General features: G+C 40.4%; 1 protein-coding gene and 2 long non-coding RNA genes across 6 annotated transcripts in view; 2 read left to right on the top strand and 1 right to left on the bottom strand.

Moving 5' to 3' along the window:
• RAPGEF4 (Rap guanine nucleotide exchange factor 4) overlaps positions 1-23,518 on the top strand; it is a 375,319-nt gene that overhangs the window by 132,108 nt on the left and 219,693 nt on the right. The gene's annotated exons all lie outside the window — the stretch shown is intronic.
• The window catches only part of LOC132534247 (uncharacterized), a 51,054-nt gene that overhangs the window by 6,356 nt on the left and 21,180 nt on the right, over positions 1-23,518 (top strand). The window lies entirely within an intron of this gene.
• Positions 19,245-23,518, bottom strand: part of LOC107522757 (uncharacterized) — a 72,535-nt gene continuing 68,261 nt past the window's right edge. For all 4 annotated transcript variants that reach the window (XR_009545929.1, XR_009545927.1, XR_001601609.2 and 1 more), the window contains one exon: positions 19,245-20,933. This is a non-coding gene — a long non-coding RNA (uncharacterized LOC107522757). The remainder of the gene's footprint in view (positions 20,934-23,518) is intronic.

The raw sequence follows: 23,518 nt of genomic DNA, 5'->3' as shown, positions 1-23,518 counted from the left end.
CCTTTTTTTTTTTTTTATTTAAGAAAGGAGACATTAACAAAACCATAGAATAAGAGAGGTACAGTTCCGCACAACCCATAACCCGATCTCCATATCCCACCCCCTCCCCTGATAGCCTTCCCATTCTCTATCTCTCTGGGAGTATGGACCCAGGGTCGTTGTGGGGTGCAGAGGGTGGAAGGTCTGGCTTCTGTAATTGCTTCTCCGCTGAACATGGGCGTGGGTGGTGGGGCTGGGACACAGTCTTTTGGTGGTGGGAGTGGTGTTTATGTACAATCCTATTAAAGTGTAAACATATAAACCACTATTTAATTAATATGAGAGGCGAAAAACTGATGATATGTCTAGAACTTCTTAAAACACAGACTGAGTCTTTTTAATACATAGGCTGCCTTTGATATGTTGTCTCTCCCAAAAGCCTAGACCAGGGAGAACAGAAGCAACCGGTAGCACAGCTATATACAATATGCTGAGTATTATACCCCAAGCCCTAACAAAGGGACTTTCCAAAATTAACCCTATCACCAAATAATGTGATGATAACAATAACTATTCATTGTCTTCTTGAACTGCCTTTTTTTTTTTTTTTTTGCCTCAAGAGTTATTGCTGGAGCTCAGTGCCTGCACTAAGAGTCCACTGCTCCTGGAGGCTATTTTTTCCTGTTTTGTTGATCTTGTTGTTTATGGTTGTTGTTGTTACTGTTGTTATTGCTGTTGTTGTTGCTAGAGAGAAAAATCGAGAGAAGAGGGGAAGACAGAGGGGGAGAGAAAGATAGACACCTGCAGACCTGCTTCACCGCTTGTAAAGCGCTTCCCCCCTCCTTGTAGGTGGGGAGCCCGGGGCCCAGAACTGGGACCCTTACACCAGTCTTTGCGCTTTGTGCCGTGTGTGCTTAACCCGCTGCGCTACGCCCGGGCCCATGTTACTGTCTTAAGGGAAACCCAATCACTATTAAATGTGACCTTGGTGTTGGTGAGCTAACTCACTTGGACAGTGTGCTACTTAATCATGACCCAGGTTTAAGCCCAACTCCCATCACCTTGAAGGGAACTTTAGTGCTTTGATATCTCTCTCTCTCACCCCTATCTAAAAAAGAAAGAAAGAAAGAAAGAAACTGAAGACATATACCTTGATTTTTAATTTGTTGCTACCTTTTTATTAGTAATTAACATTGAAGATGGTCAGAAGTCTTTTCCTGACTGGATTTAAGCTTTACATGCTGCACTGGCCAGGTAGCTCATTTAGTGCTTTGCACTGTCATGCTTGCCACTCAGGCTTGAGTCTGGCCTCCACTGCACTGAAGGAAATTGTAGTGTCTTTCTCTCTGTCTCTCTATTTCTGTCTCTTTCTGCAAAAGTGGATATTCAAGCCCTGCTCCCCTACTACTGAACTATTTCTCTGGTCTCACTTCATGTGATTAAGGAAAAATTTGAAGGAAAGTAGTTATCAGTAGTAATGGAATAAATATGTTAGGTGTCACTTATTGAAAAAACTCACAGTCACAACTATTAAATAGATGTACGTCTAAAATTAATCTAACTAATATGAACCATAGACCATATACTTCAGTATACCAATAAGACAAATCTAGAGCAGTGTTTGTTTCAGAGTTTTTCCTCTTGTTTTTCTTTTTGTTCTTTTCCCCCTTTATTGGGGGATTAATGTTTTATATTTGACAGCAAATACAATAGTTGTACATGCATAACATTTCTCAGTTTTCCACTTAACAATACAACTTCCACTAGGTCCTCTGACATCCTTTTACAGGACCTGTACTCTCCCCCTTTTTGTTCTTGATATAAGTCCATTTCTTTTTTTCTTAAGTATTTTATTTTATTTTTGAGAGAGATGCAGAGAGAGAAAGACACAGAGAGAAACACCAGAGCACTGCTCAGCTCTGGCTTATGGTGGTGCCCTGATAGTCCATTTCAATGAACAGCCATCAAATGATTAATTTCATCTTATTCCTCTTACTCCTTGATCTTATCATCACTTTGCATTTTTGAGTCTGGCTCCATATTGACTTTGTCATAGTTCATAAGCTAGTTTGTAAAGCAGCTAAATCTTCTTTATGTATGTTACTTTCAGTTGAAGGAGAAATCCCACGTATTTGCTTTTGGAGTCCCCTCAGCATCCCACACCAGTGGTGTGATCGCATTTTTGAGTTGACCGGCCGGTAAAGAACAAGGGCTTCAGTACTTGACTGATTGATGGTTCTGAATCCCAGCCAGTTAGTTCTGGGAAGGTGGATTTATCTTCTCTGTAAAATAAAATGGACTCCTTGAAAACTCTGATGAAGACTTTGGCTTTCATCCTAAGAATAATGGGAAGCTATACAGAGTTTTTAAACAACTGAGTGACAAACCCAGGTTTAATTCTTTCCATTTGTTGAAATTATTAATGGTTTACAGTAAATACAGTTTTTAATACTTGTGTAAACTTTCTCAGTTTTCTGTAGAAAATGCTCCCTCCTAGCCTGGATCCTCCTCCACCATCGTGAACCAGGACTTGATAGCCCCCCCCCCCGCCAAGAGTTCTTTACTTTGATGCAATACACCAAATCTAGTCCAAGTTCTCCTTTGCGTTTCCTCTTCCTGTTCTTATTTCTCCAACTTCTGTTTGTGAGTGACATCATCCCATATTCATCCTTCTCTTTCTGGCTTATCTCATTTAACATAATTCCTTCAAGCTTCATCCAAGATGAGGTGAAGAAGGTGACTTCACCATTCTTTTTTATTTTTTTATTTTATTTTAAGATTTTTAAAATATTTTTTCCCTTTTGTTGTCCTTGTTTTTTTTTTTTATTGTTGTAGTTTCATTATTGTTGTCGTTGTTGGATAGGACAGAGAGAAATGGAGAGAGGAGGGGAAGACAGAGAGGGGGAGACAAAGAGAGACACCTGCAAACATGATTCACCACTTGTGAAGCGACTCCCCTGCAGGTGGGGAGCTGGGGGCTTGAACTGGAATCCTTCTGCCGGTCCTTGCGCTTTGCGCCACCTGCACTTAACCCACTGCGCTACCACCCAACTCCCCTCTTTCTAATTTATTTTTATTTTTACTTATAAAATGGAAATATTGACAAGACCATAGGATAAGAGGGACACAACTCCACACAGTTCCTACCACCAGAACTCCTTATCCAATCCCCTCCCTTCATAACTTTACCATTCTTTATCCCTCTGGGAGTATGGACCCAGGATCACTATGGGGTACAGAAGGTGGAGGGTCCGGCTTCTGTAATTGCTTCTCCGCTGAACATGGGCGTTGACAGGTTGATCCATATTCCCAGCCTGTCTTCACCATTTTTAATGGCTGAGAGTATTCCATTGTGTATATAGACCACAACTTGCTCAGCCACTCATCTGTTGTTGAATACCTGGGTTGCTTCTATGTTTTGGCTATTACAAATTGTGCTGCTATAAACATAAAGACAAATCTTTTTGGATGGGTACGTTTGGTTCCTTAGGATATATCCCCCAGGAGACAAATTGCAGGGTCATAGGGTAGGTCCATTTCTAGCCTTCTGAGTGGTCTCCAGACTGTTCTCCACAGAGGTTGGACCAATTTATATGCCCACCAGCAGAGCAGAAGAATTTGTTGGCCCCCACAACCTCTCCAGCATTTGCTGTTATTATCCTTTCTGATGTATGACATTCTCACAGGAGTGAAGTGGTATCTCATTGTTGTCTTTATTTACATTTCCCTGACAGTCAGTGACTTGGAGCATTTCTTCATATGTTTGCTGGCCTTTTAGATCTCGTCTTTGGTGAATATTATGTTCATATCCTCTCCCCATTTATGGATGGGGTCATGTATTTTTTTGTTGCTGATTTTGGTGAGCTCTTTATATATTTCAGTAACAATAGAAACAGATGAGACTCCTTACAGATTTAAAATTTTAAATTAAAAAGTAATTGAAGTAATTGCCTCAGTATTTGTGCAGAGGTTCAGTATAACCAAGTTCAGAGGGCTGAAATTCCTAAAAATGTATATTTTTTACACTGAGAGATAGAATCTAGAACTGATGCCTGGGATTGTTTTCTGGCAGCCCTCCTCAGTCTTATTCCTCCTGACTACAGTCTTAGGAACATTTGAGAATTTGAGGTGCAAGGACCTGGAATATAGATAAAATACTTTTTTTTTTCATAGTGAGAAATTAAAGCAGTGCAAATATAAAGGCATTAGAGGTTATAAAACTACTAAAATCTCTACATTTATGCCTTAATGGGAGTGAATATGTCCATATATGTAATTTTAAGAAGAAAAATAGAAAAATAATACATGTCGAAAACTCTGAAAACACAATTTTAATTTGTGATGAATAGTGGGCTACAAGATGATAAGCTTATGAGGTAGGGTTCCACATTGCACCCACCGCCAACGTTCTGTGTCCCTACCCTTCCACCTCCCAAAGTTAAACACCATAGTTCTCACAAAGTCTTAGAAACTGTTCGCTTCTTTTTTATTTTGAGCTCATGTATATCAGTTCTCTGGATTCCACACATGAATGAAACTATCCATAGTTGTCTTAAACATGAAACTTTTTTTTGATCTTTCTTATCCAACAAATTCTTTTTCTTAACAGTTATTAAAAGGTTTCGTTGCTCTAATTAAGACAACATCTAATATTATTTCAGTAATCATTGGAAATCTGAGTTAAAAGTAATAAGATGCCAAGGCATCAAAATTTCCAAGAGATTAAAAACTTTATATATGAAATTGTGCTCTGTTGTATTTCCTCTTCTCAAACATTGTGGAGATCAAGAACATTAATAAAAAATGTGCCGCAGAAAAAGGAATTGACAACTTCTGAATGAAATACAGACTTACTTCCTGCTTCAGTTGTTGTCTGTTGATGGGAGATTATAAGGCAAATAGTGATTTGTTTGATTGATTCTCCACATTTCAGTAGCAGTTTATGCTTCTTGTATGCAACTTGCTGAAATCAGAGTGCTCATATCCCCATAAAAATAAAGGTCTAAGCATACATATGTAAAACAAGGATTTGGTGGATAAAGGAAGAGGTATGTAAAAAAAGAAGAAAAAAAAAGTCACTGAGAAATGCACTGCACCCTGGCCATTCAGTGAAGTGTCAAGTTATCCTGTTTTTGTAAATAGTGTCAATTCTGTCTTCTGGGCTCAACAGCTAGCACATGACAGCTCTCTCTAGTATTTCCTGAGGCCATCTGCTTCATTTTAGAGAATAATTCATAAATAGACCTTTGCACTAAGACAGTCTCTCCGGACCTCTCCTTTTGTGACTGACTTCAGTCTCAATGGGATATCGAAGGGGAGACTCAGTAGAACAAACAGTGGAATCCTTGTCCGGGAATGACTGCCTGGCAATTGTTTCATGGAAAACAGGGAGGGGTGTGTGTGTGTTGGGGGGGGGGGACAACAGCCCTGCTCTGTTCACTGGCTCTTTAATTTAGATTGCCAATGATAAAGCCGGGGCTACGGCTAAGGGAAGGTAGGATGCATACGCAGAAACATTAGTGCTAATATGCTGCAAAAAGACAAGATAAATCAGCCCAGCTCTCATACATCACTGAGAGAGAGAGAAGCTGATCGCAACTTGACCATGTGCCTGAGTAGTCCCATCAGTGAGAAGAACAGAACGTGGATTAAGAAAGCTAGAATATCCCCTTAGGGCTACTGCCGTGCTGGACCTGGAAGAAGTGTCTGGTGTAAGTTTCAGCTTGTTTTATCCATGTATTTACCAGTGTGTTCCCACACGGGGAGCTTGTTTCTCTTCTCTGTGTTTACATGGATGCCTCAAGTATGTTTATTTCCAGTTGTAGACTTCATTTTGTCTAAATGTGATATCAACCTAATAAAGTTCTTCACAGAGGACAGTTGAGCTCAGTGTTTACCCAGGAGAGACATGTGAAAAAGTGACAATTATCATTACTGTCTGTAGGAGGCCAGTGGGTGAGTTTCATTTTGTGGGAGTGTGTATGTGTGTTTTTCCTGTCTTGTGGGGAGGTGATAGTTAAGAGGGGTGGATTATAAGAAACTGAAAAACCAGTCCTTTTGCCATTCATACAATTTTTTTTTTTAAAGTATAACCCAGCATTTTACTTCTCCTGTGGTCTTTTGTTTTGAAGAGAAAAAAAAACTGTGTTTGAGTATATAAGCCAGGCTGTTAAAAATACATTATATTTTATAACTGGATTGTTTGTATTGTTTCATATCTGTTATTAGACAAAATAATCATAAAGGGTGTTTTCTATGGACCTTTTTATATTCCAGAATTAAGTACAGATGGTAATTTCCAGCAGTTTTAAAAATTTGTCAATTATTTAATTTAGCATCACTTAAGCATCTGCACAGGGAGAAAGCAGAGATGGCTCAGAAACTGAATAAGCATTGATTGCTCGCCTGAATTGCATCTTGAAAGTTTTTGCCTCAAATCTCTGATTCATAGTTTATTTAATTTATTATTTTTTTTTTACCAAATTAGATTATCATATTTCATTATTGAGATTATGAATGGGTGGGCTTTCGTTCGGATCTCCTGCATTTCCAGTTAGCCCAGCATGGAAAATGCCTGCTGATTGTTACTCTGAGGTTAAAACGCTCCTGCTACCTCCCTGAGGAGGCGATCGCTTAAATAATTCACGGGCAGGGGAGAGGTGAGATGGAAAATCATGGCCCCTCCGCTGCGTCCAGGCTTTTGTTCAGGGGCGAGACAACATGAGCGTGAGCATGTAGCAAGCTCCCAGGTTCCAGGGAAAGGACATAACCGAATATTAGTGGCCACATGGTGCTGCCCACATGTTATTTCAAAACAAACCTGAAACCAGGCCATTGAGTTTATAGTGTGGTTGGAGGGAGGGAGAGAGGAAGGAAGAGGGGAGTTGATGGGCAGCTGCAGAACCATTCTCTGACCAAAAGATTCCATGGGGCAGACACAGGAAGGAAATGTTACTTGGGGAGCTGGGGAGCCCTAGAGAGAGTGACGGTGTGTCTGGGGAACAGCAGTGTGACAGTCTTCGTAGGAAAGGACAAACCTTGATCAAATTGCAGTGATCTTCAGCCCACATCTTCCATCTTGTCCTAATTAGAGGAATGTATCTGCTGAATCCTAATCTCTTTAATTGTTGATAGAGCAGGCATACGATTTGCTATAAATACACCCGGGTATTCATTTCTGAAATAATGGCTGTTGCCAAATATATTAGACCAACAGGAGTGCTGGACTAGGGAAGGCTGTGCTGAATAGTTGAGTTTTGGAGGTAATGGACCAGTTGAGAATCATTGCACAGCTGGGCCAGCAGCTGCACCCAGGGCTCTGTCAAGTTTGGCCTCTAATTTCCTTGAACTTGTCCTTGTTTGCCAAAATGATGAAGATAGCAAGAACTTGTTTTAAATGAGCCTGCTGTCAGCAGGAAAAAAAAGCCTTTTTGAATAATCTTTGTTAAGGTGTAGAGTCAGTAGTAGCAATGACCAGTTGAGGTATTGATTAAGCAGTGGGGGGGGGGGGTTTGACTGATCGTGAAAATGAAAACCAAAGATGAACATGTAAAATAAAGTAAGCTGACAGGAGATCAGAGTACACTAAAAGGCTGCATTGGGTCAATACTGACCTAACTGAAGGATGTGGAAAAATACCATAATAATATTCAGCAATAATTATCTTGTATTTAGGAAACAATAAATAGGCCTGTGGATTGGAAGGCAGCCCAGTAATCTCAATGCCTTTTTTTCTAACAGTATTGTTCTAGTATTCTCTGTTACTGGTCAGGAGGAAGTGTCAGAAGAGCATTTTGTATTAAGAAGCATCCTTTAAATAAACAATGCAGTTACGGCAAGCTCAAATGAGTGAGTAGCAAGGACTTTCCTTCCATTCACTCGTCTTGGTCTGAGCAAGTTTTTATGAAGCATGTAATATGTGCTACAGAATATTCTAGAGTCTTCTAGCCGACTGGATTATCAACTCTTTGAGCACAGGCACATGAATTAATACTTCTCTTGCTCCAGTCTCATCTCATCCGTTGGCTTTGATGTGGTAATAATTGTAAGTCTCTCTAGTTCCTTGGCTTTGAGAGATTAAATATCAAATCTTTGTTATGCAAAAGAATTGCTTTTCCTGCAACAATGCAGATTAGTCTTCCCTCTTCAGATTTGAGCACTTGAACACTCACAGACGAAGACATTTTGGATAAATATTCAACTTTAGCCTCTAGGAGAACCAGTTACCCCATTTATAAAATGAAGACAGCAGCACTCAACATGCAGGGCTGTGAAAACATATAGACAGTGCTTTCGGCTCCTCATAGAATGTAAGTATTATATGAATTGAGTGTGTGGGAGATGGGAGTTGGGGGGAATGAGTAGGGGAAGCAGGAAAACTGTTTAGAAGGATGCAATCATACTTGGCATGAGAACCTGACTTGAGATGAGATTGTGTCACTGGGAATGAGGAGAAAAAGACAAATTTGAAATATGGTTTTGTAGAAAAATTGATAGAATGTGACAACTGATTATATTAAAGAAAAGCAAATAAGAATGAAATAGTCATGGTGCTGAGGGAGAAGTATGGGCTTGAAAAGCTGCAAGGTATGGTGTGTATATGTGTTCTCCAAAACCTCCAAATTAAAAAAATATATATTTTATTTATTTATCTACTAGATAAAGACAGAAACTGAGTTTGGACGGGAAGCAGAGAGGGAGAAACAACAAGACACTTGCAGCCCTGCTTCACCACTCGTGAAGTTTTTCCCCTGCAAGTGGGGACCAGGGACTTGAACCTGGGTCCTTGCACACTGTCATATAGCGCTTAACTGGGAGCGCCACCACCTGCCCCGCCCCCAATCTTAAACTAGTGCTTATAAAGTTGGGAAACATAAGAAGAGAGAAGATGAAATTGGAGCACTTTAGCTAACTTATGTAAATGGAAAGAAAGGGGGGGGGGGAAGATCAATAATAAAAAAATAATACCGTACAATTGCCCACAATAGCTTAAGAATTCAAAGGAATTGCTTTAAATGGCAAATCCATGTTTGGAGTTCTTCCCAGACAAGACCCACAATCATCAAATAATAAGGCACTTTCTGTAATTTTGGAACTTATTTAAGTTTTCCTGTGTTAAAAAAAAATACTGTGGAGGTGATACAAATAGTGTCAGGCTTGGGAAGAAAAAGAGCATGAGGAGTGGGAATTCTCAAAATAACATGGCTTCAAAAGGAGACGGGAGCCAAAAGATGGCTGGTTGACCTTTCAGATCTTAACCATTCATTATGACTTGTCAGAACGTTTGGCAACCCTTAGTCTTTAAATAACTCATTGTGATTTTTCAGGAAATTCAAACAGGAATCAAAACTATACCCAAGTCATAACTGGCAAATAGGTTATGGTTTAAAAACTCATTTGCAAACCCTTTATAGGAACAGCGTCATAAATATTCTTGTGCTACTTTTTTTTTAAGTTTATCAAAGTAGAAGTCGAATAAGATATAAAATATATAAAATAAGATATCAAGTCAGAGTATAGCAGATGAGATTTGGGTCTTCATGTTGGAAGAAGCTGTAAGTCTATTTTAGGTGGAGTCCGATGGGTCTGTCATATCTCTTTTTTTAAATTATTTATTCCTTTTTGTTTCCCTTGTTGTTTTATTGTTGTAGTTATTATTGATAACTGATATTGTTGTCATTGGATAGGACAGAGAGAAATGGAGAGAGGAGGGGAAGACAGAGAAGGGGAAAGAAGGACAGACATCTGCAGACCTGCTTTACCGCTTGTGAGGGTCTGTCATCTTAACTGCATGTTTCAGTTAAAGGAGTAAGAAATAACGGGAGGCTATTAAGTACAATGATTTTCTGGATCAGCCACCAAGGGGTGCTTAATATTCAGATAAGCTGCTTCCTGAGTAGTGATGCCATTCCTGTGTCTAGACCTGAGGCATCTTCAAGGAACCTTTGGTTCTCCTTGAGTGTCACCCCCCATCTCCTTTTTGTCCACACTTTACTTTGTCCTCTATTCGGTTTGAATACCATTACTTACCACTTAAAAATTAATTAATTAATTAATTTATTTATTTATTTATTTTTAGAGCCCAGATCTCATGGCTGGGTAGTTCTACTCTCAGGGCCCTTTTTTTTTTTTTTTTGCCTTCAGGGTTATCGTTGGGGCTCTGTGCCTGCACTACGAATCCACTGCTCCTGGAGGTTATTTTTCCCATTTTGTTGCCATTGTTGTTCTGCTTGTTGTAGTTGTTATTGTTGTCATAGCTGTTGTTGTTGTTGGATAGGATAGAGAATTGGAGAGAGGAGGGGAAGACAGAGGAAGAGAGAAAAACACCTGCAGACCTGCTTTACCGCTTGCGAAGCAACCTCCTGCAGGTGGGGAGCCAGGGGCTCGAACCAGGATCCTTAAGCCGGCCCTTGCGCTTTGTGCCATGTGTGCTTAACCTGCTGCGCTACCACCCAACTCCCAGGGCCTTTTTTTTTCCCATTCATACAGAGAGAAAGCTATTTCATTCGCTCAGAGAGACAGCTATCCAGATAAAGAGACACAACATAGCACCAGAACTCCCTTGAGAGCACAGTACCTTCAAGGCGGTACGCAGACTGACCACAGGCATGCCAAGGCAGGAGCCTGACCCAGTGAGCTATCTCTGAGGACCACTTCTCCCACTCTCTTACTGATGCTTTCAGTTTGCCCATTCAATAAAGACTCACTAAATGATTCTCGTTTTTCAGGAATTGTAGTATTGTATACTTAGAATGGCATAAAATAAGCCTGTCGATGATGTTCCACAGCAGCAATAAATAAATAAATAAGGAAATAAGTAAGTAAAAGTATTTAAAAAAAAACAAGCCTGTCTCCATCTTTGACATCTTTCGTGCCTATCAATCAATCAGTCCAGTCAACCACTCAATCCAGTTGTGTATTTTCTTCTTCTCCAGTCAGATTGCAAAACTCTGGTAGCTACCATAACACATATCATATATATAGATGACTGTCTGCCCCACTTTTCCTTAGGCTAAATTGATCAAAGGGGATTGTCCTTCTCATGAACTCATGACTGTGGATATATTAGTGGGTCTTTATAATAAATTATGGTGAGAGAGAGAACTAAATCTGCTGGGCTTATTCACTGTCATCCTAATCAAATAAACACAGACTACTCTTCATCCAGGACCATCAATATTGATAAAGGAGGGTTATAGTCATCAGCTGTTTGTCTGAACCTCGCTCTCCCTGTAAATTCAGAGGACAGGAAGTACCATTCCAGCTTCACTTTTTAAATTAATTAGTTAAATTTTATTGGACAGAGAGAAACTGAGAAGGAAAGGGCTAAGGAAAGGGAAAGGGAGACAAAGAGACACCTGCAGCATTGCTTCACCACTCTTGAAGCTTTCCCCCTGCAGGTGGGGGTCAGGGGCTTGAACTTTCGAGTTCTAATTACATTTGGGAAAGGTTTCAGTAACATAGGAAAAGTCTAGTGATATCCATCAAAAAACAAACTTTTTATTGCTCATTTAGTGTTCTTATATCAGTCTTTGTTGATGAATATAGACTATATTTGAGCTTTCAAGAGAGAAAATAAAATATGTTTATGAATTCAAATTGTGTCATACCTATGCTAATCCAGATTTTAACTTTTGATCAATGACAGGAACTGGAGAAGGTGTAATATGCTTCAGTTGTTGGGCTTGTATCATCCAAGCGTGCAACTGCTTTCTGAACAGGTTGAAATCAAAAGTCACCTAACAAAATGGGCATACCAGTAGTCCATCCCTGAAATAATAAAAGCGTGAATTAAATGTTTTTGTGATCAATATTATTCAGACAGCTCATATCCTTAATGATAATGCTTAACTGAAAGAAAGACCTTTGCTTCAAGGTTCATTTGCAATCCACAGAGAATTCTAAATTTGTTTTCACATCCCAGTGCTTCTGGAAAATATGACTCCTGTATGTCATTCTGTGGAACTGGAGCAGACTTCATAATAATATGCTTTTACACAGCACAGACCACCACTACTTTTTCATTCTTGGAGGGGCAGGCACCTCTGGAGTGGGGGGAAGGGGAAATCCAGGAGTATAATTCTCTCCTGTTACCTCATGTGATACTCAAACAATTAGCTATTTGACTCAAGTTCACTCTCCCTGTTAATTCAGAGCACAGAGATACTTTTCCAGCTGCATTTTAAAAAACTTTATTTATTTACTTATTTATTTAACTTGATATGACAGAGAGAAACTGGGGAAAGAAAGAAGGGGTCTGGGCGATGGCATACCTGGTTAAGTACAGCACTAAGCTCAAGGACCCAAACAAGGACATAGGTTCAAGCCCCTGCTCCCCACCTGCAGAGGGGGTCACTTCACAAGCGGTGAAGTAGATCTGCAGGTGTCTATCTTTCTCTTCCTCTTTATCTCCCCGCCTCTCTCCATTTCTTTCTGTCCTATCCAATTAAAAAAAAAAAGACATCAGGAGCAATGAATCCATTGTGCCAGCACTGAGCCCCAGTGATAACCCTGGTAGCAAAAGGAGAAGGGGAAGTGGAAGGAGGAGGAGAACACCACCACCTGCAGGCCTGCTTCACCACTCCTAAAGCTTTCCCCCTGCAGGTGGGGCATCGGGGCTTGAACCCGGGTCCTTGTGCATATACTTAACCTTGTGCATACACTGCCTGGCCCCTCCAGTGACATCTTTACTAAAGTTTTTCTTTCCTTTTTCTTGTTGTTGCAGTCTTTTCTCTTCTAAAAGAAAGATGAGGAATAACCTGAATTCTTGAAAACACTAAATTTCAAAGTTCATTAGTGAAACAAATTAAGCAGCCTCAAATGTCTGCAGAAGAGTGACATGTAGAATCACAGAGACAGGAAATCATCCTCAGTACTTACTGGTTTCTTTTTTTTTTCCATTTTGTTGCTTATAATTGTTGTAGTTATTATTATTGTTGCTGTCATTGTTGTTGGATAGGACAGAGAGAAATGGAGAGAGGAGGGGAAGACAGAGAGGGGAGAGAAAGATAGACACCTGCAGACCTGCTTCACCACTTGTGAAGTGACCCCCCCCCCCGCAGGTGGGGAGCCAGGGACTCGAACTGTGATCCTTCTGCCGGTTCTTGCGCTTTTGCCATGTGTGCTTAACCCGCTGTGCTACCGCCCTGCCCCTGTACTTACTGGTTTCTAGTGGATTTAGTAAGATTTCAAAATGAGTCCTCTGGTACTCAGGCCATTTTAGGTCTCTGATAGGAATGGCAATTATTTTAGTTTGTTTGTACATTTTTTCTTTATTAGTGATTTAATAATGATTGACAAGTATGTGGAATAAGAGGGGTACAATTCCATACAATTCCCACAACCAGAATTCCGTATTGCACCCTGTCCATTGGAAACTTCCTTATTCTTAATCCCTCTGGGAGTATGGACCAAAGATCTTTATGGGGAGCAGAAGGTGGGAGGTCTGGCTTTTGTAATTGCTTCTTCACTGGACATGGGTGTTGACAGGTGGGTCCATACCCCCAGCTGGTTTCTATCTTGCCCCAGTGAGCTAGGGGTCCGGGGAAGTGGGACTCCAGGACACATTGCAGAGACCCAGCAGTACTATGACTGTCCATGTATGGCCAGCTGAGCTGTGTATGGGCCAGTTGTGATTCTCCAAAGGTGTCCCTGATCTTTGTTCAGAAAATGGAAGGTAGACAACCAGGGAACCTTCTTACTAAGTTTGGATGAGACAGAGTCTACATGATCTTGCTTCTAGTCAACCAAGAACAAGGAGTTGGTCCTAGGAGTCAGGACCAAGGCCATAGTGTAAATCTAGGATCTTTCATTTATCTTATCATTCTTGATGCATAACTAATACAGCATTCTTAGGGGCCAGGTGGTGGTGCACAAGGACCCAGGTCCAAGCCACTGGTCCCCACCTGCAGGGGGGAAGCTTCACAAATGGTGAAGCAGGACTGAAGGCCTCTGTCTCTCTCCCTCTCTATCTCCTTCTCCTCTCTTGATTTGTCTGTCTCTCTCCAATAACAAATAAAAATTATTAAAAATTGTATTAAAAAGACAGCATTTAGTTTATCATATTAGGGAACTAATTTCTTTCAGTTGTGAGGAGAGGGTATAGAATCTTCAGCTATATTAGCAGGATGCAGCCAGACTTCCTTGGACAGACAACCCCACCAGTGTGCCTTGGAGCTCCGCTTCCCCAGAGCCCTTTCCCACTAAGGAAAGAGAGAGACAGGCTGGGAGTATGGATCAACCTGTCAACGCCATTTTCAGCGGGGAAGCAATTACAGAAGCCAGACCTTCAGCCTTCTGCATCACACAATGATCTTGGGTCCATACTCCCAGATGGTTAAAGAATAGGAAAACTATCAGGGGAGGGGATAGGATACAGAGTTCTGGTGGTGGGAATTGTGCAAAGTTGTACCCCTTTTATCCTATGGTTTTGTCAATGTTTCCTTTTTATAAATAATTTTTTTTAAATGTAGATTAAAAAAAGAATCTTCAGCTATCTACTTTCTTTACCCCATCTTGGATGGAGCTTGAAGAAATCATGTTAAGTGAGATAAGTCCGAAACAAAATAATGAATATGGGATGATCTCACTCATAGACAGAAGTTGAAAAACAAGATCAGAAGGGGAAACTAAGCAGAACTTGGGCTGGAGTTTACTGCACCAAAGTAAAAAACTCTGGCGTGGGAAGTGGGGAGGAGGATTCAGGTCATGGAACATGATGGCAGAGAAGGATCTAATGGAGGTTGTATTGTTATGTGGAAATGTTATACATGTACAAACTATTGTATTTTACTATTGACTGTAAACCATTAATCCCTCAATAAAGAAAGAATGAAAGAAACAAACAAACAAAAGAATCTTCATCTTAGGTAACATGCCTCAGACTTGGAGGGACTGGTGTCAGCTCCCTGAGTTCCTCTATGTTATTCGTTTGCTTTTTGCATTCATTCACTGGCTCTTAGTACATTCTAGGATGCAGTCCTTAGAGTAGTCATCAGCAAGACAAATTTATAATTATGGCCTAAATGTCCACCCAAGAAAGCATCTTCAAAAATAATTTTTTACTAGCACAAGAGTTCAGTTATCATGCCTTTATGGTCCCCATAGTTTTTGTTAGAAAAAAAAATCAGTTTTTCTTTGTCTGAACCATGCACCATAGAAGAAATGTGAATATGGGTTTTAGTTTATAAAACTGGTAGAAAAACTTTTACACAAGGACATTTAAAATGACATGACCCTCCTCCTTGTTACCCATTTTTTAACAGGAATGACTTGAAAGAGCTTACAGTTGACTAACCTATGTGAAGAGATCTGATTCTTCCAATAAATTTTTGTAAAAAACAAAAAAAAAAAATGGAAGCATCTACATCAGACCCCAGTGAATATCAAGATTGTTAAGTTTTTGCATACTTTAGAAAGGCTTGGTTTCCTGCTAAAATGCTTGCCAAAAATGAAAATTAATGCAAGGAAAAATATCTTATCAATGGCCTAGTGTCTTGTAAGTGCTTCAGTGTTTATAGTCCAGGTATTGAAGCCAATAAGTATCATAAACAAAAGCCCAAGATTAACTTCAAAGGCAAATAGATTTTCTATATCTCTGAATTAATTGCTGGAATGATTGATTCCCTTCTCTCTGAAGTGTGAAAACTAATCTTTTCCTCATGGACTATAAAGAAAGTATGAGAAGGTTCTTCATATATAATAAAAGTCTATTCAGACAGAAAGTTTATTATGGAAAAGAAACAGATTCAAGATCTTGATCAATTTTTATGTGTTGTGTTTGTGTTGCACAGTGGCTAGTATTTTTCCCCAAATCAAACCTCACTAATGGGTGCTACTTCGAACATTTCAGATGAACATACTGAAAATTCTTTTGTTAAAAGTTCTCTCCCCTATCTCTCTCTCCCCCTTTCTTCCCCTTCCCTCTCAAGATTTCTCTCTGTCCGATCCAACAATAATGGCATCAATAACAACAACAATAAAACAACCAAGGGCAACAAAAGGGAATAAATATTTTTTTTTTAAAGTTCTCTCCCTATAGGTAATTTTATATCTGTATCTTCTGAGCAGAACAGTAAAAGTGGAAGAAGTTCAACATCTTGAAGAGAGTTTAATGCTAGATTTTGTGTATTGAAAAATCACAGAAAATTGATTTCTGACATTTAGGTATTTTTAATGTTATGTGTGTGGAAAATGTAGGCAGTAATATATTCAAAACAACTCAACTCACTCTTTAGGTTATTAGCTCAGTCTCTAAGCCATTTTGCCTACCACTGCATGTTAGTGGTTTGTATTTTAATTTTAGTATTTATTCCCTTTTGTTGCCCTTGGTGTTTTATTGTTGTAGTTATTATTGTTATTAATGTCATTGTTGTTGGATAGGACAGAGAGAAATGGAGAGAGGAGGGGAAGACAGAGAGGGGGAGAGAAAGACAGACACCTGCAGACCTGCTTCACCGCTTGTGAAGTGACTTCCCTGCAGGTGGGGAGCCGGGGGCTTGAACTGGGATCCTTACGCCAGTCCTTGTGCTTTGTACCATGGGTTTTTATTTTAAGTTGAACCCTTCAGAAGTGCTATTATCACCCATTTTTACATATAGAAATGGAAGTTTCCTATTTTCAGGCTGGTATAATTATATTTACTATTGAATGGATGCTTGTTTATCTGCTGGGTCTGACATGGCTATCTGGAAGGCAGAGATGGTGTCTGCTATCAGAATTAGAGCTCAGAGGCTAGACAATGTGAAATGAGCTCATAAACTGTCTTGCCATAAGAGTTGCCCCTCTTACTGCTGACAGACTTCCTGGAGACAATGCACCGGCAATTAGAGATGATCTACTGATTCCCAGACAATTTGCATCTCAAGCTTAGAGCAATGCTGGCAGCTCCGATGCCCTGTGTGTGCTTACTTCCGTTTCCTTCCCTCATGACCTCCCTGCCCGCTGTGACTGTCACTAGTCCCTGCTGCTTTTGCCGGACCCAATGAAAGGGATTTGTGGTACCCTGCTATATTGCTTTCCAAGATTTTCTTTAATGTCATCCCATAATATGGTAACCCATAGCAGAAATACATTTTTATGTGTCTGGAAAGGTAGTTCAGCAGGTGGAGTGCATGACTGATATGTGTCAGACACTGGGTTTGGTCCCTGTCGCCATCCATGCTGAGCAGTAGAGCTTTTTTTTTTTTAATTGGGTGTATTAATGGTTTACAGTCGACAGTAAAAGACAGTAGTTGGTACATGTGTAACATTTCTCAGTTTTCCACATAATACTCTAAACCTCCCCCAGGTCCTCTTCCACCATCATATTCCAGGACTTGAACCAGCCCTACTCTAGAGTCCTTTACTTTGCTGCAATACACTAAATCCAGTTAGCAAAGTAATTGTGCCCCTTCTGAATGAATGAACGGGTGAATGAATGAATGAGAAAGGAAATATGAGGTGAGGGGTTGGGAGATAGCTTACTCAGTCAAGCATATAGTTGGCTATGTGTGAGGCTGCAGACTCCAGCTCCAGTCATCACCACTTAAGAACACCTACACAGGGGAAGCTCCGAGCGTGGTGGAGTAGTGCTGTCTCCTCTCTCTCTCTCTCTCTCTCTCTCTCTCTCCTCTATATCTCCTCTATCTGAAAAAAAAAAATGCTCAGAACAGTGGAATCATACAGACTTAAAGCACCAGTGAAAACCCTTGTAGGAAAAAAGAATTAAAGGAATAAATTTTATCTTACGGCCCTACACATTATACTGTGTATGTGGTATATCTCTGTATCTATGGTTATAGGTATGTTGCTAGTCCAATCTTCAGTTTTGGAAAACAAAAGCAAGCAAGCAAACAAACAAACAAATAAAAAACAACTATCCAACAAGTCTTTTTTTTTTTTTTTTTTTTTAGACTAAGAGTCCAATTAAACTTGTGGAGACTTTAGTGCTTCATGGGAGAGAGGAAAACGCCAGATCAGTCTTTAAGCTTTTTATCCCTCTTAAGCAGCTGTGACCTGTATTAGTTTATGTTAGGATTTGTTTCTCTGTTACTGATTTTGAGAGACTGTGGCCTTGCAGATGAGTCCCCAAGATGGGGCAATGGCTTCAATAACAAAGTTCTGGAATCTCTCTAAGTGGTAATGGCTGCGGAATGCATCCGCGTGACTGTGAATATCACCTACTGTGATCCGCTGCTGTGCACATGCATGTACCTGGGTGAGGTGGCTTGGCTGTTGGCCTCTTTCTTACTCCTTAAATGATTCCACAATTTTATCTTAGCTCCAAGTGGTGATTTACATTTATTGGGCACTCCTTAAAAAGCTGTCTAACTGAATGTAGATTGTGTATTATGCTAATACTTTGGGGATATTCCGGTTTGCTTGGGTGAATGTTTTAAAAAAGATTTTGAGAAGTGCTGTGGTTCTTTATAACTCAAGTATGACATTTTCTATCAGACTTGTATTTTCATTTTTCTTGTATGGAGAACAAAAAGTGATCCTTGCCTGCCCTGTGACTCAATTTAATTTTGCCTCCCTCACAGTCTGTTTTTAATTATGTATTTAAATTCTTATTTCTTTGTTCTAGAGTCAGAGAGAAATGGAGAGGAAGGAGGATAGAGAGAGAGGAAGAATCACAACTGCAGCACTGCTTCACTGCTTGTGAAGCTTCCCCTCCCTGCAGGTGGGCACTGGGGACTTGCCCCCGCTCCTTGCATGTGAGTCAGGTATGCCAACACCAGCCCTCATCACAGCCTGTTTTTAATTCACAGAGAATTACATATGTTTTCGAGGTAGGGAAACAGTTAACTTTTCTTTACAGGGCTCCAGAATTAATAATCTAGACTCTATCATCTCTGAAGCCCAGAAATCAGACAGCAACTGAAGGTCTGCATAAGACTTTCTTATTCAGGTGACTTTAGGATAGATTTAGAGGGTTGCTCAAATGAGAAACTTGTGAATTCACTTGCCTTCTACTCTGCCTGGTTTTATTTATTTATTTATTTATTTATTTATTTATTTATTTCCTTATTGGGGGATTAATGGTTTATAGTCGACAGTAAAATACAATAGTTTGTACATGCCTCTCTCCCCGAGTTTTGAAGCATACGGGCGCTAGGGTTTTGATGGGCATTGGCATGATGTCTGTGTGTGAGAGCACCAACTCAACTGAAATTTGGCAATCACAAGAAATTTCAAGAACGGCCTCTGAGAGTCTAGGGTTAGGTGGAGAATTGTAGAGAGCAAGGCATAAAATCTAAATGATTTATTTCAGCTTCTAACCACTTAATATCCAGGAGTAAATCACTTAGCTCCTCTCTCGCTGGAATTTCAACAGCAAGATAGAAATAAGGTTCCCATTCCCTAGACCTCACTAAAAGGGATATAGTAAATTTTGACCAAAAAAGGAGACTAATGTTTTTTGGCACAGAGAGGAACCCTGACAAGGAGTTGTGACAATATTTTTGAGATGACAGTGCTACTGAAGTAAGCAAATAACCATTTAAGGCAAGTTTATCTGAACACCAGGCTAAGTCCTTCATATTAAAAAAAAACACATTAATTTTAGAAGATACAATATACTAAATTCTTGACAGTTTACTCTTTCACAGCCTATTAATCCTCCCAGGAAGTACTCAGAGGTGATTGGTTATTGCCCCATTTATGATTTTATGAATAGAGAAATTGAGACTCAAGAAAGTCAAGGAGGGAGTCGGGCTGTAGTACAGCGGGCTAAGCACAGGTGGCGCAAAGCACAAGGACCGGCATAAGGATCCCGGTTCGAACCCTGGCTCCCCACCTGCAGGGGAGTCGCTTCACAGGCGGTGAAGCAGGTCTGCAGGTGTCTATCTTTCTCTCCTCCTCTCTGTCTTCCCCTCCCTCTCTCCATTTCTCTCTGTCCTATCCAACAACAACAACAACAATAACAACTACAACAATAAAACAACAAGGGCAACAAAAGGGAAAAAATAAATAAAATAAATATAACAAAAAAGGAAAAAAAAAAAAGAAAGTCAAGGAATTTAAGTAGTATAACCCAGATACATGTCTTCTTACTCTAAGTCAAGCATCCTTCTCAAAAAACATACCACCTGGGACCAGAAGCATAGTTTACCTAGTAGGGAGTGGGTCTTGCTATTCAGACAGGCCTGGTGTCACATGGGAATGCTGTTGGCTGAGGAAAAGTTTCAATGCCATGGACTCTATCTTTCTGTCTAAATGCAAAATCAGTCAGGGGTGGTGGAATTGTGTGTGTGGGCAAGACTCTAGGTCTGCAAATAAACATGTAATTAAAAAAAAAAAAGGTAATAATTGGTGTATTGCACCAAAGTAAAAGACTGGGGTGGGGGGATAGGGTTTAGGTCCTGGAACATGATGGCAGAGAGGACCTAGTGGGGGTTGTATTGTTATGTGGAAATATTATGCATGTGCAAACTATTGTATTTTACTGTCAACTATAAATCATTAATCCCCCAATAAATAAATTTTTAAAAATATAATTGAATTTAACCATATACAATAATTTCAGTCTCTGAGAAAAAAATGGATAAGTTTAAATAACCATAGTTTCTAAGTGACATCTCAGTTTCAGAAATGTTTCGTTTTCTATTTTTTTCTTTTTTTATATATAATTTTTATTTATAAAAAGGAAACACTGACAAAAACCATAGGATAAGAGGGGTACAACTCCACACAATTCCTACCACCAGAACTCCGTATCCTATACGCTCCCCTGATTGATTTCCTATTCTTTATCCCTCTGGGAACATGGACCAAGGGACATTATGGGGGTGCAGAAGGTAAAAGGTTCTGACTTCTGTAATTGCTTCCCACTGAACGTGGGTGTTGACAGGTTGATCCATCCTTCCAGCCTGGTGGGGCAAGAGTCTGGGGAAGCAGGGCTCCAGGACACATTGGTGGGATTGTCTGCCCAGGGAAGTCTGCTTGGCATCACAGTAGCATCTGGAACCTGGTGGCTGAAAAAAGAGTTAACATATAAAGCAAAACAAATTGTTGACTAATCATGAATCTAAAGGCTGGAATAGTGCACATGAAGATTTGGAGGTCTCTGTTTAGTAGATAGTTAGTAGGCCTATTTTAGTTATATTCCAAAAGGCCCATGACTATATTAGTGGATTTTTTCTTCTTTTTTTTTTTTTTTCTGAGCCTGACATTTGATATGCAGGTGGAACCAATTTATTGTCTGGGGAGATGATGTCATGGCTGGAAAAAGGACCAGAAAGCTGGATTAGGGAAGAGAGTAGATACCAAGTATGGGAAAGGTATATAAATGTTGTTGACTGTAAACCCCATTGATTTGATTTGATCTGAGGCCCATATTCAGTTTAGGAGCCTATGTGACCTCTGCATCCCTGTAGATCTGAGCTCACATTCTGTGGTCATGAGTAGGAACGTTCCAAGCTGCCCCAATTTCAGAACCAACTCAGGTGTAGTGTAGAGTATGTTTTCCAGCCTCCCTTCGGAGAACGGAACATTCTCTACTGTTGTTGATCCATATTCAGAGAAAGGTCCTGTGGGGACCCACAAAGGAGTCTGTTGTGTTGTTCCTGATAGAGATGACTGGAAACAATGGAGAGAGGGATTTATTCGAGGTCTAGGCCCATCTTGTCTGTTTGGGAATCTCAGGACTTTCCGACTAGCACCCCAGCTGATGGGGTGGCCCGATAGTGACTAAAGAGAAACTGGTTTTTCCTTATTGTGCAGGTTATCTGATTATTATTTATAGTTTATTTATGTATTTGTTTGGATAGTGACAAAGAGATATTGAGAGGGATGGGAAGACAGAGAAGGAGAAAGAGAGAGAAAGAGAGACACCTGCAGCTGTGCTTCACCACTCATGAAACTTGTCCCTGCAGATGGAGACTAGAGGCTTGAAACGGGTCTTTGAGCATGGTGTGCTCCACCAGGTACAACACAGGCGGCTCCCAGGTTTTTTTTTTTTTATGGTTACTGCCAAATGGACTTGTTTATTGTTAATGGCTCTGTGTTTTTAATACCTGTTAGCAAAACTCCGTGGAGGTTTTTTGTGCAATACTACTATTCCTTTTAAAAATATATGACCTGGGAGTCGGGCTGTAGCTCAGTGGCTTAAGCACAGGTGGTGCAAAGCACAAGGGCGGCATAAGGATCCCGGTTTGAGCCCCCGGCTCCCCACCTGCAGGGGAGTCGCTTCACAGGTGGTGAAGCTGGTCTGGTCTGCATGTGTCTATCTTTCTCTCCCCTTCTCTGTCTTCCCCTCCTCTCTCCATTTATCTCTGTCCTATCCAACAACGACAACATCAATAACTACAACAATAAAGACAACAAGGGGCAACAAAAAGGAATAAATAAATAAATATTAAAAAAAAATATATGACCTTCTGGTGATTGACTTTAGCCACACTGTTCTTATTTTTAAAATTTGCTCCTGGTGGTCATTTTTCCTCCCTCCCTCCCTCCCTTCCTTCCTTCCTTCCTTCCTTCCTTTCCTCCCTTCCTCCCTCCCTCCCTCCCTTCCTTCCTTCTTCCTTTTTAAATTTTTTTAAAAATAGGACTGATAGAATTTGAGAGGGTAGAGGGAGAAAAAAGAGCAACACTTGCACAACAGCTTCACTACTCGTGAAGGCTTCCCCTCTGCAGGGGGGGGTGTGGGGGCTCAAACCTGGATCCTTACACATAGTAGTGTGTGTATGCTTGACTAGGTATGCCACCTCCCAGCCCCGCATTAAGGAATCTTTCTTTCTTTCTTTCTTTCTTTCTTTCTTTCTTTCTTTCTTTCTTTCTTTCTATCTTTTTTTTTTTTGCTTCTGGGGTTATTGCTCGGGGGCCTGGTGCCTGCACCAGGAATCCATTACTCCTGGAGGTGCCCCCCGCCTTTTTTTGTTGCTCTTGTTGTTTTATCATTGTTGTGGTTATTATTGTTGTTATTGATGTAGTTGTTGTTGGAGAGGACAGAGAGAAATGGAGAGAGGAGGGGAAGACAGAGAGGGGGAGAGAAAGATAGACAGACACCTGCAGACCTGCTTCACCGCTTGTGAAGTGACTCCCCTGCAGGTGGGGAGCCAGGGGCTTGAACCAGGATCCTTGTGTGCTTAGCCCGCTGCACTACCGCTCAACCCCCATTAAGGGATTTTTTTCAAGCAACCAATTGTTTACTAGTTGCCAAATCCTAGTTATATATTTACTTATGATAGGCTACTTTTGTTGTTGTTGTTTTTACTGCTGACATTTCATCACTTTGGTCTGAATTTTTCAGAAAGATAGACAGGCAGGCAGGCAGGCAGGCAGGCAGATGACACCGCAGGAACAAAGCTTCTTCAAGGCCATCGGGGCCAGACTTGAACTTGGGTCATGCTTATGGCAAAGTTGTCAGTTGGGCTGTTTAGCCTTCCCATGATATTCCATTTAATACATGTGATAGTGTTCTGTTGAAATCATGCTAGTCTGCACAAGTCCTTAAAACTGTTGCTTCATCCAACTCACCCTCCCTTCACTATGAGTTAGACACTGAAGCCTCGTCTAAGCAGATAAAAATACATCATTTTCCTTCCAGCTTCACTTG

This window comes from Erinaceus europaeus, chromosome 18 (assembly GCF_950295315.1).
Source record: "Erinaceus europaeus chromosome 18, mEriEur2.1, whole genome shotgun sequence".
Classification (NCBI taxonomy): Eukaryota; Metazoa; Chordata; class Mammalia; order Eulipotyphla; family Erinaceidae; genus Erinaceus; species Erinaceus europaeus.
Note: the sequence above shows the minus strand (reverse complement) of the source record. Positions and strands in the feature narration are given on the sequence as shown.